Here is a 16,843-nt window from a genome sequence, read left to right as displayed (position 1 = left end):
GAGGCGACTAAACAATCCCTTGACGAAACGCTCCCCTCTTTGTTAGATCTTCTGTCTCTCTGTTATTAATCCTACCTTGTAAGGAACTCTGACTTGTGCTCAGTATTCAAGTATCCATCGAACAAGAGTTACTTAACCAACTTTCATAGCGTTCTTCCAATGTATCTCAGCCTGTCATCTCATTTTCACTTCGTTTTATGGTGTCATTCTACCTCAGATCACTTTGGATGTTTACTAACAGGTACTTTACACGTATTACTGTTTACAGTGATTTATCGACAACAGTGTAATCGAACAGAGATGTTGCTCTGTTTATGCACAACATACTACATTCATTTACGTTGTCTACAGGCAGTCTCTGCTCATTCCTAGGTCCTCTGTAAGACAGTTTGAAGCCATAGTCTTCCTGTATTTCACTTCCGATTTTTTGCCGTTTGAACTTCCCTATAACGAGTAACTCAGCAGACTATTAACATTTTAATTTATTATAAACAGTGACAGTCGTGTAACACTCCACTCGAACTAACTTTTAATCTTGTCTGTTTCGTCTCCTTTGGAAGAAAATGTTGAGTTCTATCTGCTGGGAACTTCTAAATACAGTCACAAATCCTGCCTGCTACTGGGTAAGCTCACATTTTGCTCACTAGATGTCGTTGTGAGACAGTATCGAATTACCTTCCGTAAGACGAGCAACAAGCTATCAAATTCGGCGCAGTTCTCTATTGTTGCCAACGGCCTTGCCGCAGTGGTAACACCGGTTCCCGTCAGATCACCGAAGTTAAGCGCTGTCGGGCTGGGCTAGCACTTGGAGGAGCGACCATCCGGTCTGCCGAGCGCTGTTGACAAGCGAGGTGCAGTCAGCCCTTGTGTGGCAAACTGAGGAGCTACTTGATTGAGAAGTACCGGCTCCAGTCTCGAAAACTGACATACGGCCGGGAGAGCGGTGTGCTGACCACATGCCCCTCCATAACCGCATCCAGTGACGCCTATGATCTGAGGATGACTCGGCGGCCGGTCAGTCCCGTTCGGCCTTCATGGCCTGTTGGGGAGGAGTTCAGTTTAGTTCTCTACTGTTAGCGAACAAACCGTGTTTTGTCATAAGTAGTTGACTGGTTTCATGCGACCCGCCACTAACCGATCTTGTGCCAATATTTTCTTCTCATAGTAACATTTTCACCATGCGTTTTCAGTTATTTGCTGGGTGTATTCCGAGTTCTGTCCTCCTTTACAGTTTTTACCCTTTACAGCTCTCGTTAGTACCATGGAAATTATTCCCTGGTGTATTAACACATGTCCTCTCATCCTGTCCCTTCTTCTTTTTAGCAGTAACCATATATTCCTTTCTTTGCTGATTCTGCGTAGAAACTCTTTCCGGTCCAACTAATTTTAAGCATCCTTCCATAGCACATCTCGAGCCGAAACACTCCTCTCTTGTTTTCCCACAATCCATTATTGACTAGCATACACTGTGTGCTCCAAAGTTACAGTCTCAGAAATCTCTTCCTTTTATTGAGGCCGATTTTTTATATTAGTAAAATTTTTCGACCAGGAACACCCACTTTGCCTGCGCTAATCAGAATTTGATGTCTTCCTTGCTTCGTCCGTCATTGTTTATATTGCTTCAAAGGTAGAACAACAATTTGAGTTCTTCTACTTAGTGTCTCTAATTTTTCTAGTAAATTTCTCTCTAATTTCGTATCTGCTACCCCTCATTACCTTCGTCTTTCTTTGGTTTACTGTCATTCCATATTCTGTGTTCAGTAGACAGTTCACTCCATTCACTATGTGCTATATTTCTTCCCCGTTTTCACTAAGGGTGGCAATGTCATAGCCGAATCTTATCAGTGAGTTTTTATTTCACTCCTAAACCTTTCTTTTGTTCCCGTCATTGCTTTTTGCGGTATAGATTGAACAGCAGGGGAAAAATACGACACACGTGTCCTACTACCTTTGTAACGCAAGCATTTCGTTCTCGGCCTAGCAATTTTGTTCCTTCTAAGATTTCTACATGTTGTGTACTAACCGTCTTTCCCTACTGTTTACATCAATTTTTCTGAAAATTCTGATCGTCTTGTATCGTTTTACATCGTCGAACGCTTTTTCTTGTTCGATATTTCCTATGAACGTGAGTTGATTTTTCTTGTCTTTTCATTCCACTACCAAGTGCAATGTCAGAACTGCCAGTCTGCTGCATTTAACTTTCCCGAAGCCAAAATGATCGTCATCTAACAGATACTCAGTTTTCTTTTTCGTTTTCTATACCTAATTACTGACAACAACTTGGATGCATGAGCTGTTAAGCTGATTGTGCGATAGTTCTCAGAATTAACTACTCTTGCAATCTTCGGGATTGTGTGGATAAATTTCTCCGAAAGTCTGATACTATGTCACCAGTCCGATTGATTCTACACACCAGCTTGAATAGTCGTTTGGTTGTCACTTCCCCCCCTTTTGCCCCATTCGATCGCAAGCTTTCCAACGCTCTGTTGAGCGCTAATACTAGATTCCCTAGATCCTCCATATTTACTCCCATTTCTTGTTCTATGAGTAGTACAATAAGTTCTCCCACTCGTCGAGGCCTTCCGTGTTCTCTTCCTCTCTCCTCTCCGTTTGACAGTTCAATTCCCGTTGCACTCGTAACGTTGACGTCTTCGTACGTAATTTCAGCAAACGTTGTTGTGACTTCCCTATATGTTGGATCTATCTTCCTGATGATTTCCTCACATGTTTCTGCAGCCATTTTGCCTTGGCTTACCTGCACTTCATATTTATTTCATTCCTTAGTGACTTGTATTATTATAATTCTTTCTTTCCTGAACATTTTTGTACTAAATTTTTTATTCGAGAAGTTGAAGTTTCTTCGCTTATACCTTCCTTTTAACTGTGATTGCCTTTTTGAATATGCCCACTCCTCTTCGACTGAACTGCCTGCTGTGGTGTTCATTATTGCAGTATCGGCAGCCTTAGAGAACGTGTAATGAATATTACCTTCTTTTCGTGTGCTACATAAACAATAAATGTCATCGGGCATGGACAGTGTAGCTACGGATGTGAGTAGAATAAAAGTAGTTATCATGACTAAATTATATCATCCACTGCTTGAGAAAATTTTCTCTCTGAAGAAATTGCGGAAGTGGTGACAAGATCTTGTTGACTCTAGGCAGACGTCAATTGACACGTGAGCATATCGTCGCGGACATCAATTCAATCACTGAGCTACGTTCTCCTGGACGCTTGTTGTTTCTGTGAGCGGACGTGGTGCTGTAACCTCTAGCTTCCACCTCGCCCCCTAGTACGCTCGATCGTGTTATTGAAATAATATCACGCTGGCTATGTTTAGAACTCTGGTCAGGCGTTTACATCTTGTTATTTCTTTAAACAAGCGGCCTGATAGACGGCTGGCAGGCTTCCAGGCGGAGGTGGAGGGAGGATGGGTAGGATGGGGAGGGGGTGGCTGCAGCCAGTAGCTGGATGCTCCTAATTGCGCCGACGAGCCAGCCACTACCCTACCACCCCTACATCCCATCCAATCCGCAGCCGCTGTGAGGGGGCGGGCCCTCAGGGTTGCAGTATCAGCAGCACCGCCGGGACTACTGCGTGCGTCGCATCTGTAACACTGCTTACCCGAGGGGGAATTGATTTTCAGTGAGGGCAAATCTTTGGCCTGAACACGCGCATACGTACACTGATCAACTAAAATATTATGACCACCTACCTGACAGCCGGTACGTCCACCTTTGACACGGATAACAGCGGCGATGTGTTGTGGCATGAAAGCAATGAGGGCATCGTAGGTCGCTAGAGCGAATTGGCACCATCTCTGCGCACGCAAGTCACCTTATTCCCGTAAATGCCGTTGAGAAGCATTCAGTCACATGCCAGATGCGTTCGATCGGGTGCAGATCTGGCGATTTGGGGAGTTTTTGAACTCACTCTCTCCCCCCCCCCCACCCCCGTGTTCTTAGAGCCACTGCATCGCACTCGTGGCCCTTTGACACGACGCGTTATCTTGTTGAAAAATGCCACTGCCACTGCCATCGGGAAACATGATCATCGGGGTGTACGCGGTCTGCAACCACTTTGCGATACTCCTTGGCCGTCGTGGTACCTTGCACGAGCTTCCCTGGACCCATGGAGGCCTACGTGAACGTTTCCCACATTTCCCAGAGCATAATGGAGCCGCCGCCTTGTTGCCGCCGTTCCCCAGTACAGGTATCGAGGTTGGCTCCCTCCCATCGACATCATGAAGAAGGAAACGGGATTCCCCAGACCACGAAACGCTCCGCCACTGCGCCAGCGTCCAGTGCCGATGGTCACTTGCCCATTTCGTCGTAGCTGCCGATGTCGTGTTGTTAACATTGGCACATGCACGCGTCGTCGGCTGCGGAGGCCCTTCGTTAGGAGTGTTCAGTGCACTCTATGTTCAGACACACTTGCACTCTGCCCAGTGTTAAAGTCGGATTGTAGTTCCGCCACAGTTTGCCGCCTGTCCTGTTTTACCAGTCTGCCCAGCCTACGACGTCCGATACCTGTAGTTGGCCTCCCAGCCCCACAACGACTGGACGTGATTTCACCTTGCCTTCGCCTCTTGTTGAAGACTTGACAAGTCGTTCAGTTCCCGAAATGCTCGCGCCGAGCCATCAAATCTGTCCTCGGTCGTACTTACATAGATCGTGCGCCTTCCCCATTCTACACACGGACAGTACGTTCACTGATAATACTACGTGCACCGTGCGTGTGTCTGTCAAACAAGCTGTCATTCCCCGCCTGGTGACGCTGCTATCGCCTGAACGGGCTTATATCGATTGCAGGTCTGTGGTCATAATGCTCTGGCTGAATACTGCGTTTGTTCGTTTCTATTCGCTAGCATCAAGGAGACATAGTCACATATTCCGTCGTATTTTTCTTTTCAACTACGAATTTTTTGAATAAATTTCAAACATTTCGGGCAAGTATCATTGCAACAAGGTACAGCATCGGTCGTAAAAGCTAAACAGCCCCTTTTATTTTAATTATCCTTTATACATGGAGAATCCGGCGTCCGTCCTAAAATAGTGTATTGAAACTGCGACCAGTCCTTGAGCAAAGTTTGTAAAAACTTATATTGCAGATGCTTTAACTGCTAACAGGTGTGCGTGCATAGTTTGTTGGGAGATTTTGAGAAAAAGATTCAGAACTGGGATTGAAATTCACGTTGAAACGCTGTCAGTGATAAAAATCGCTGGTGACATTGCTACCCCAGTGAAAATGAGGAATAATCGCAGGATCAGTTGAATGGAATGGTCTAATGATTCAAGAGTATGAACTGAGAGTAAATCGAAGAAAGACGAAAGTAATGCACACGGGACTCGCATTCGGGAGGACGACGGTTCAATCCCGCGTCCGGCTGTCCTGATTTAGGTTTTCCGTGATTTCCCTAAATCGCTCCAGGCAAATGCAGGGATGGTTCCTTTGAAAGGGCACGGCCGACTTCCTCCCCTGTCCTTCCCTAATCCGATGAGACCGATGACCTCGCTGTCTGGTCTCTTCCCCGCAACAACCGAACCGAACCGAAAATAATGAGGAAAAGCAGAAGTGACGTTAGCAAGAAACTTAACATAAAAAATTGGTGATCACGCAGTAGACGAAGGAATTCTGCCACCTAGGGAGCAAAATAATGTGTGACGGATGGACCAAGGACGACATAAAAAACAAACCAGCACTAGCGAAAAGGGAATTACTGGCCAAGAGAAATCCACTAGTATCAAACAGCGGTTCTAATTTGACAAACAAATGTACGCTTGGAGCACAGCGTTGTATGGCAGTGAGACATGGGATGTGGGAAACAGATAAAGAAGGAAATCAAAGCGCTTCAGAAGTGAAACTACAGAGGGGTATTGAAAATTAGGGGCACCGATAAGAAAGGTGGTGGTTCTCCGAAGGAAAGGAATATGTGGAAAACATTGACTAGAAATAGGGTCAAGATGATAAGACGTCTGTTAAGACATTGAGTAATAACCTTTTTGGTGCCAGCGGGAGATTTAGAGGGTAAAACAGTGGAAGAAGACAGAATTTAGAATATATCAAACAAATATCAGAAGATATTGAGTGCAAGCGCTACTCGGCGGTGTCATATGCGCAGCAACGAGAGACAATTCCAGCTAGGAAAATTTTTGTTTCTTCAGTAGCGTAATTTATGAACCAGCACCTAAGTCAGTCTTAGTGGAATTATGTCTGGTCCGTAAACCACGTTGTCGGTAGTAGAGAGACTATTTTTGACTTACGATTTTACACAGTGAGCTATAAAGATATAAAAAATGCCTAAAAACGTTTCCCAGCTCCCTTGCCGTATTTTAAACCATTTTTGTGTGTAATTCTGCTTTACGGCTCTGTGTAGTTCCATGCTTTGCTCTCTTCCCTTTTCAGAAATTCGTCGGTGATACGAACATCTCCCATTGTAGAACACCCCTTTCCGTCAAAGTGTAATTCTGGCCTTGATGTAGAATGGCACAACGGTATCGATAACTTTCTGAGGTCTGCGTACGGTATGTCATCGTCTATGTAATAGCCATCATTCCGTATCTATGCCCTGTTGTAGTTTATCTCAAGTGAGAAACCACGCACGGAGTTTTCAGTTTTGGATCAAATCATGTTGCGGTCGCCAACAATCACTTTTTGTAAAACGTTCCGGTCATCTGTTCGAAATGATATATTGCTGTTCGCGAGAGTTACAAATATGTTTGTCCTCTAGCTGCCCTAACGCAAAATGCTGGAGACTGACCTGGTAGATTTTGCGTTTCCATTTACAGTTTAACAATCGTATCTTCCGTTGATGTCCCTGCCCCTCTCATCCCCTTTTCCAAGGGAGAGGGAGGGAGGGGGGGTTGGCGGTTAATATCTATTATATTATTATTATTATTATTATTATTATTATTATTATTATTATTATTATTATTATTATACTCGTTCTTGGCGAGTAATGTCACAGGTATTTTCCGCTTCAAGTAACCTTCAACACTATACATTTACTGACAAAAAAGTTTATAATTTACCGAACACAGTACGCATAAATTCACAATTCATTATTTCGCGCAACGAGATGCACATTTTCTGTAGAAGACGATAACCATCAATTCTCTGTGGCGATTTATTGTGTATCCTAGAGCGGAGACACACTCATAGTATCCCTCAGCTGCTGCCTTCGTGCTGCATCCTATGTGGATTTTCTAAGAGTCGCATTTTATCCTCACGTTCAAAAAATTTGTTTTGTTTCCCTTTAATCAGTTCGCTGACTTAGTCTCCGTCGTAATTGTTTGCACATTGATATGTATTTATGTTTTTTGCATGTCTAATGAAGACATCAACGCAGAAATTGATCAACATGTATCTCTGTTTCAGGTGAATTCGAGATTCGACGCTCACTGCAAGTTGTTGAATGTAACTCGCAGTGCAGTGAAACGTGAAGAAGGTAAGTGAACTTAGTAACCACATCTTTACAATCGGTGGAAATGGATTACAGATATTTTTCTTCTGACAATGTATGTCTCGACGTAATGGATACAAGAAGTGCCTTGTAACTACGTCCAAAGTAGATAATCAGATAGGCATACTTGAAAAACATTATACAGTAACGTGATCCCATTGCTGTTATGTTTTCACACACAGGGATAAATAAAATTATTTGATAACTATTTTAGAAGCTTTAGTCGTATGATTAGCTGTCTAAGTAAGTAATTTACAATTTAGTAATGAAAAAGTGTTGTCTCCAACGAGGGGCGTTCACAGAACAAAGCAGCATTTTAAGTAAGTCGATAGACTTATTTAAAATGCTGCTTTGTTCTGTGAACGCCTCCCTCTCTCTCTCTCTCTCTCTCTCTCTCTCTCTCTCTCTCTCTCTCTCTCTCTCTTTATTTATCCAAATGTAACATAAAATTATGCTGTTACCGACGCAATGCAATCAAGTAGCTACCCCAATCCAATAGTTAATTTCACATGGAATGGGGTGAGGGGGGAGGGGGGGATTGGGAAGCCGATTCACTTGAAGCTCAGAAGAAGCAAGCTGTGTACGTACCATTCGTTGGAATAAACTTACAAAGGTGTTAAAATATTCACACCAGACATAATTTCTTTCATTACATGCACTGACACATACTGCCCGCGCGCTCCTACGTCCCTACATGGTAAAAATTTCATATTGTTTGCTGTGAGCACATCAGTGCGTATCATATAATTCCTCAACGTCAGCCATAACCACACACAACCACCTTACTGGTCAACCATTCCTCTGTATAAAAGAAGATATTCACGTATTACGAAAATAGATAAGAGGAAACTGTTATTTGTATAAGAGATTGTGAAGCGTTTATAAATTGCAGTATCATGAAAACAAAATGTTAAATGAAAACTGAAACTAGCAGTGCAAATTTATCCACAAACTGTAATATGTTTCACTAATAAAGAATACATTATAGTAATTACGACATGTTGCAAAAGCGCTGAATCGTTAGTTGCAATCTCTAACTTAATGTTCACGTTGATGTATCATAACGCATGTACCCACGAATACAACGTTTTAGCAGCGCTACAATTTTTGACGGGTTCCAACCACTACAGGATAAGTATTTCTGTACAGATGGGTGTATAGACACGTTCACTTAGATGTAGCACACTTTGTTATGAATGTAGTGTTTAGGGGTTGCTTGTGGGCTACAAACACAATTCAACATACTGAGCGAGAAAGTCGCAGAGCCAGAACTTCGTATGGCCTATAAATACCGTTTCAGAATATGTAATTTAAAAATACTACTTCAATGTGAACGTGCTCGTTTCATGCAGCTAAATATACTCCAGACTGAGGCGAAACACTAATGGCAAGGCATAATATAGTCACTTAGTTGCACACAGACATACATACTGTCAAAACCCTGCTAATATAATATTACTGGCAAAAAGAGGATTGACAGGTCAACAACATTACAAGGATACTCGTACATGCTCAGTTTCATAGAGCTACATACATACCAAGTTTTTTAGAACCACTTACTTTCTGACTAAAATTAACATAAATAAAAATAAGAGTACTCCAAATCACGCCTTAGAGACTCTCCATTCACATCGATGTTCTGCACACCACTCTGGTGTGTTAAAAAGAGGGTGCGTCCCATTGTATCAGTTCTCAGGGTTTCTTGCAGTTCTATCAACGTAAGGAGCAAGGAAGAATGACTGGTCGAATGCGCTGTAGTTAACTTAATTTTGCCCTTGGAATCGCCGCGAGGGCAATACGTAGGGGCTAGTGGTATACTGTCAGATTCCGATTTAAAGCTGGTTCTCCCAATTTTGTAAGTAGCCAATCGACAAATGGTTCACATCTATCTTAAACTGCTTATGAATTTCTTTTAACGCGTAAAAATTGAGAAATGCTAATAAATACAAGAAAATTACCAAACAGCCGATAATAATTTAAACTTAAGCAAAATTTCAGTTACTTTTTGCAATTGTGACATTACGTAACTCGTCTATCTTTAATAAATACAATAAACCACAGTATGAATTCAGGCCTTACTAAAAGAAACTGAAAAACCTATTAGTTAATACATGTAAAAAAGAAAAAAAAAACATCGCTAAACGTTTAGTTAAGACACATGTAAGCAGAACAGATGGAAACAGAAAATAAACACGTCATCAGCTTTAAATAAAACAGAGATGTTATCTAAACTCCCACAAGTCGGTAAGGGCTGTCCTATTAAAATAGGCTAACACCGAATTTAAGCAAAATGCAAATCTCTCAGGCTAGTTGTATAAAAGAATATGTAAATAAAATTCAAACAATAGCTTCAAATGAAACAGCAAGAAGTAAAATTGAACTTACATTAATCCTGAGGACAGTCTAAGTTACTCAAAAGCTGCAGAAATAGGATTCATAATCAACACCCAGGCTCACACACCATACTGGTATAAGCGTGGTGCAGACAGAAAACTTTAAAATGGAAGTTACCCAAACTGGAACCGGTAAAATCTCAGATAAAATCAGGGTTAATGCAGCCCTAAAATTCATTGTATAAAGAGCCCTGCGGTGCAGCGGGTAACTTCAAGTAACTGTTCACACAGCCTATACCCTAAGATGCTCACCAAAGTCCAACAAGAGCCTCAATCTCAGTTCGCCCATGAATTCAGTAAACAGAAAGTAGCAGACCAAGTTCCAAAGGCGTCTTCTACTAAATCCGAGGAATGAGCTACTCGGGCATTTAAGCTGACAGACTAATGACACACACTCGCTGAAATATTCAATTTCGGCATCTGCTCACAGTGTCTTGAGCAATATTTTAGTATGGGCCACACGAGTGATTTGTAAACAATCTCCTTTGTAGGCTAATTGCGTTTCCCTGGTATACCACTAATGAATCACATGCTTTACTTACGACTGGGTCCATGTGATCATTCTGTGTCATGTCCCTACAAAGTGTTGCTGCCAGGAATTTGTATGAGTTTATCGACCATAACTGTGATTCGATGCTATAGTCACAGGTTGCTACGCTTTTTTGCTTTCTGAAACGCATAATTTTACATTTTTAAAGCACATTGACAGTCTTTGGTTCACTTTTAAATCTTATTAACATCTGACTGAATATTTGTGCTGTTTCTTTCAGATTGTATTTCGTTATAGGTAACTGTATCATCTGTGAAAAGTCTGAGGTAACTATTTCTACAATGTCGTGACTATACAACACGAACAGCAAATATCTCACCACAGTTTCCTGGGACACTAAAACGAAAACTAAACTCTGCTGGAACAGGCCATGAAGGTCCAACGGTACCGACCGGCCGCCGTGTCATCCTCAGACCACAGGCGTCATTGGATGCGGATATGGAAGGGCCTGTGCTCAGCACACCGCCCTCCCGGCCGAATGTCAGTTTATGAGACCGGAGCCGCCACTTCTCAGTCAACTAGCTCCTCAGTTTGCCTCACAACAGCTGAGAGTATCCCGCTTGCCAACAGCGCTCGGCAGATCGGATGGTCACCCATCCAAGTGCTAGCCCAGCCCGACAGCCCTAAATTCGGTGATCTGACGGGTTGTCGTTGGCCCTCCGTGGGACACAGTTGAAGTTTCTTTTACGTCTAGCGGCGACTCTCCATCCAAAATAACTTTGTGTCCTCTTGCAAAATGGCAAGCCCTCTGGCATTTTTATACACTTAGTAAGGGCAATCAAACCAGCGTATCTTGCATTTCTAAAATCTGAATTTGCATATGTGCAAATTAATGTCATTTCGCTACCGTAATACACTGTTATGCAAAGTAGGATGCTGTGGAACCGACATGTTCATGATATGTGCATGCATATCGTAATCTTGTTCATTTCGCGTAGAAGCTCAGTGGGAACTTCAGGGCGGTGAGGTGGTCAACCGCTCACAATAGCAGCGAACGCTCAGAAGGCGGGAGGAACATAGCCATAGGGCCATGGGAATTGCGGATACAGTCCCGACTCGTGGTTGGCAGATTTCTCTTTTGATGTCGGGTCTCAGAGGCCAGAGCGATGGACGATCGCTGTTTTTATAATGGCTGGAGGCAGGTTTCTCGCGAAAGCCTCTTGTTTTGGGCAGGAATGCAGCAGCTCGGTGCCACAGCTATGCTGTTGTTTGAGACGTCACCGAGCTCCAAAGGATAGCCGACGCGAGGCGCCACATGTAGCAACCCAATTATTATATTCCTTTGACGCCTACTGCCAGAAAGCTTCCCGCTCAAAGTCCTGGCGAAGGCTGTGATAGGCTGTTCCACTGTTATGTCACCACAGGTTTGCAGTCACCTTCGGGCGTTGGTGGGAACGAACGGTATTGGCGGCAGTGGGAGTCTAGACGAATTTGTTGTAAGGCCATAATTGACGAAAGGTTATTTATCGGCGGCGACTCACCGAGTTCTGTCATAGTGGAGCGGTCGCTCCCTGGGCGTAGAGTGGACGTAGTTGGTTCCTGGCCACCGTTGAAGTTGGTCGCGTACTTTCCGTCCTTGCTGCAGAGTAATTTCACTCGCAGTTTCACTTGCCCGGCCACCCAGATAAACACTTAGTTTTTACGCGCTTGCGCTTCGATCGTTCTCCAAGGCAGAGCCGCTCTTCATGAATTGGAGCCCAGCAGCCGTCTCCATCACGCCTCTCTGCGCCGTACTGTCGGTGATACACGCACCTCCTTCCTGTAGAGTTTTAGTTTGATTTTTCAGCCGCCCAGAATTCGAATTGAGGTTTCACACCGGTGGTATACGTAGAACTAGTTTCTTTCTTGGGTGACTGCATGGTGCTGCATCAGACTACCCACTTGGTTATCGATATCATACATTTCACGTGTTCTCTTCGCTCCCCCCCCCCCTCTCATAGTAGAGAATGATGTATGCAGTATCGTTTGTACCAGGTTCTTGCCAAGGTATCCATCAGGTAAGGGCTACTTACACGCTTGGTTTATATTAATATACATGATAGTTCTTTGTACAAATTCATGACCATTTTTGTGCTCATTTAAAGAAAAAAAATGCAACTGTAAAATTTTTAGGATGAAATTTATCTATTGAACAGTCACACTCACCAGAATCCATTCCCATTATCAGTTTTGGAGGGGAAGTTTGATCAATCAGTTTAATGAGTAAATTACGTATATGAGAGGCTGGCCACCCCACGTAGGATTCATATCAGGACCGTTATAAGATTACGCTACACAGCTTCTGCAGATTCAACAAAAAAAAAAAACACTTAGGTGTGAATTGCATAACATTGCGATTCTGCCCCCTAACTTGCATATTAGTTAAGGATCCCACGACAGCAAAACTGCGGCTAATTCCCACTCCGCCGGACGCGGTGGCCGAGCGGTTTTAGACGCTTCAGTCCGGAACCGCGCGACCGTTACGGTCGTAGGTTCGAAACCTGCCTCGGGAATGGATGTGTGTGATGTCCTTAGGTTAGTTAGGTTCAAGTAGTTCTAAGTTCCAGGGGACTGATGACCTCAGATGTTAAGTCCCATAGTGCTCAGAGCCATTATAACCATTTGAACCACTCTTTACTAAGAAATTTTCAGTTCAGGCAGAAATTACGTTTGATACCCCACAAAAATACTACAATAAGTGAAGGTGTGGTACTGAGTCCCTCACTGTCTTGATCCATAGTCTTCAGGATGTCTGTCATATGAGAAAAGTGAGAGTTAGGTTTTACATTATTGACGTTTCCGTAATCCAAGCTGGCTGGCATGGAGGAACTAATTGTGTTCGAGATACATTACGTTTGAGATCAGAATAACCACACATTTTTGGTTATAAATCTGAATGTGCGTCACACATTCAGTCTACATGACACAATGCAAAAAAGAACCATTATACCGAACACAGTCTGATATGTGATAGTTGTGCCTAATTATATTGCCTGTACATTTATTCATAAATTCAAAATAAATACATGCCTCATTAAGTGCAACACTGAGTGATCTAGAATTATACATCTGCAGTACACTTTTTGTAAGTCATGAAGAGAGTAATACTGAAACATCTCACCTCAGTGTGCCCTCTTCAATAACAGTCTTCTCTAACCAGTCGAAAAATTACAAGAAATATACCAACACATGAAACTTGGGTAACGGAACGTGGTAGGACAAAGGCACAACCAGGCGGACCAAAATTATATCAGGGGGCATCACAAAGTAAGTTACACATTATTATGGCAGGCTAAGTAACGATTATTGATTGCTGCAACACACTTCAAAGTAACACAGGTACATGGAGAATGCTTTGCAACGTACTTATCAGGTCTCTATAAAAACGCGACGCGCGGGATTAGCCGAGCGGTCTCCAGCGCTGCAGTCATGGACTGTGCGGCTGGTCCCGGCGGAGGTTCGAATCCTCCCTCGGGCATGGCTGTGTGAGTTTGTCCTTAGGATGATTTAGGTTAAGTAGTGTGTAAGCTTATGGACTGATGACCTTAGCAGTTAAGTCCCATAAGATTTCACACACATTTGAACATTTTTTCTCTGTAAAAACGGTCGGAACACGTTACCAATCGGTCAATACCTCGACGAACAAAAATCGACTCCCTAGTCACGGACCCATGTGGAAACCGCAGTGTCAGCTGCCTAATTATTGAGAAATCTCATTCCTCACAGATGTTCTTTCAGCTTGCCGACTGCCTGGACATTGTCGCCGGTGTTAATGCCGATGACCTTTTGTTTCCGATCAGCATCCCTCATATTTGTGCAGCCTTGGTCAAGTTGTTGGCACCAATTTACTACAGTTGGGTATCACATTCCATTTTGTCCATACATCGCCAGAATTTCCCAGTAAATCTGCGTACTGTTACGTAGTTATGACCACAAGAATTGACTGCCCCGCGCACTTGACCTTCCTTGAGTGATCCCAGTTGCCACGCCGTTTCTCTCGCTCACACTGATATGCACTATTTATCCATACCGGAGCAGAACAGCGTCTCCAGTGAAACCCGGAAAGTGCACCGTCTTCTGTGAACCGCCAATGTTTTTGCGTAGTAGTAACAGTGTCGGGCGACGTGTGTAACTGTCTAGTCCCTGCATATGGAACATATCACATACCCTGAGATACAGCAACTCGACGTGGCATGGACTCCACAAGTCGTCGGAAGTCCCTGCTGCCTCTATAGCCGTCCGTACTTTCGGAAGTGTTCGAGGTGTAGGATTTTGTGCACGAACTAATCTCTCGATTATGTCCCACAAGTGTTCGATAGGATTCATGTCGGCGATCTGAGTGGCCAAATCGTTCGCTCAAATGTTCCCGAATATACTTCAAACCAGTTGCCGACAAATGTGGTCCGGTGACATGGCGCAATGTCACCCATAAAAATTCCATCGTTGTTTGGGAACATGATGGCCATGAATGGCTGCAAACGGTATCGAAGTAGCCGAACATAACCATTTCCAGCCAATGGTCGGTTCAGTTGGACCAGACGACCAACTCATTCCGTGTAAAAACAGCGCACACCGTTACGGATCAACCACCAGCTTACACAGTGCCTTGTTGACAAGTTGAGATCATGGCTTCATGCGAACTGCGCCACACCCGAACCCTCCCTACAGTTCTTACCAACCGAAATCGGGATTCATCTGACCAGGCCCCGTTTTCCAGTAGCCATCAGTCCAGTCGATATGGTCACGAGCGCAGAAGAGGCGATGTCGTTCTGTTAGCAAAACCACTCGCGGTGGTCGTCTTCTGCCATAGCCCAAACGCCAGATTTCGCTATGCAATCCTAACGGATAGATTCATCCTATGTCCCGAATTGATTTCTCAGGTTACTTATCATTACTTGTCTGTTAGCACTGACACCTGTATGCAAACACCGCTGCTCTTGGTCGTTAATTCCCTAACGATTTCTGAAATGGAAAAGCCCATGCGTCTAGCTGCAACTACCGTTCCGCTTTCAGAGTCTGTTAGTTCCGTCGTGCAGCCATAATCACTTCGGAAAGCCTTTCGCATGAATCACCTGAATGCAAGTGGCAGCTGCACCAATGCACTGCCTTTTTATGCCATGTGTACACAATACTACAGGCATAAGTATTTGTGCACATCGGTATCCCATAACGTTTGTCAACTTAATGTAGAGAGAGTGAGATGAAATTTGGTAATACGAACAATCGAATTTAGTGCTGTTTGTCAGCCCATGCAGTAGACGAAAATTATAATTTAGAATAAGGCACAGACAGACACCGTCGAAAAAATGCACGTGTTTGACATGCTATGTTGTAAATGAAACTTTTAGAATTCTGGAGACGTTGATGTATGACTGAAATCAGTAACTTCTATGAGAATCTTACAGTACCCTACCCTCTAGATACAACAGTTCTCAACTAAGTTACGATAAATTGCTTACTCTCTGACAGTACTCTGTAATGGTTCTTTATTTACGTGACGTTTACGGCACTCCAACCCCAGTTTTCGATACCAGTAATATCGCACTACTTTCCTGCGAAGTAACAGACATATTTTTGTGAGAATATTCACATTTGGTTTTATTAATGTATAGGTACACCGATGTATCGATATATTACAGATATGGTTCTTGTGTGTATTCATTTCTGTGAGACTGTCATAATCTTGACTTACTTGTAACCGTTTTGGCGCGAATGCGCACAGAGGAGTCTTTGTTTCACTTTGCAGAAGTTAAGTTGTTATTTCGCTTTGTAAAAGAACAGTCAAGTCTTGTGTTTGGTTAAAGTGGAAATTAAATATATGAAGATTGATACAAAACTGTTTTCTTGATGATGTGACAATTAAGAAGTAGTATATGTGAATTTACAAGAAGTTTAAAAAAATGTGGATCATGAACACCAAGTCAAAAATTATTTCTACCGTACCGTTGTTCTGATCTGGGATTGTTTGATCATCAAGAATTTCCCGAAAAACGCATTTGTTAGGTCTTCAAATATTGCTAAAATTCAGACCTGGTCTAGGGGTAGCGTCTTTGATTCATAATCAAAACGTCTTCGGAGCCGGGTTCGATCCTCGCCACTGCCTAAATTTTGATAAATAATCAGCATTGGCGGCCGAAGACTTCCGGAATAAGAAGTCAGCCTCATTCTGCCAACGGCCTTGTCAAAGAGGGCGGAGGAGCGGATAGAGGTTCAGGGCACTCTCTTGTCCTAGGGGTGGGAAATTGCCCTTAAAGGCGGAAGAATCAGCGATGATCAACGACATGAGGATGCAGAAGGCAATGGAAACCACTGCATTAAAGACACGTAACGTGTATCAAATGGCTCTGAGCACTACGGGACTCAACTGCCGAGGTCACAAGTCCCCTATAACTTAGAACTACTTAAACCTAACTAACCTAAGGACATCACACACATCCATGCCCGAGGCAGGATTCGAAC

General features: G+C 43.3%; 1 protein-coding gene across 4 annotated transcripts in view; it reads left to right on the top strand.

Moving 5' to 3' along the window:
* The window catches only part of LOC126236505 (pleckstrin homology-like domain family B member 1), a 1,102,343-nt gene that overhangs the window by 493,644 nt on the left and 591,856 nt on the right, over nucleotides 1-16,843 (top strand). For all 4 annotated transcript variants that reach the window (XM_049945868.1, XM_049945867.1, XM_049945865.1 and 1 more), the window contains one exon: nucleotides 7,378-7,447. The gene's annotated coding sequence lies outside the window, so the exon portion shown is untranslated. The remainder of the gene's footprint in view (nucleotides 1-7,377; nucleotides 7,448-16,843) is intronic.

This window comes from Schistocerca nitens, chromosome 2 (assembly GCF_023898315.1).
Source record: "Schistocerca nitens isolate TAMUIC-IGC-003100 chromosome 2, iqSchNite1.1, whole genome shotgun sequence".
Lineage (NCBI taxonomy): Eukaryota > Metazoa > Arthropoda > Insecta > Orthoptera > Acrididae > Schistocerca > Schistocerca nitens.
This window is presented reverse-complemented; position numbering and strand designations above follow the sequence as displayed.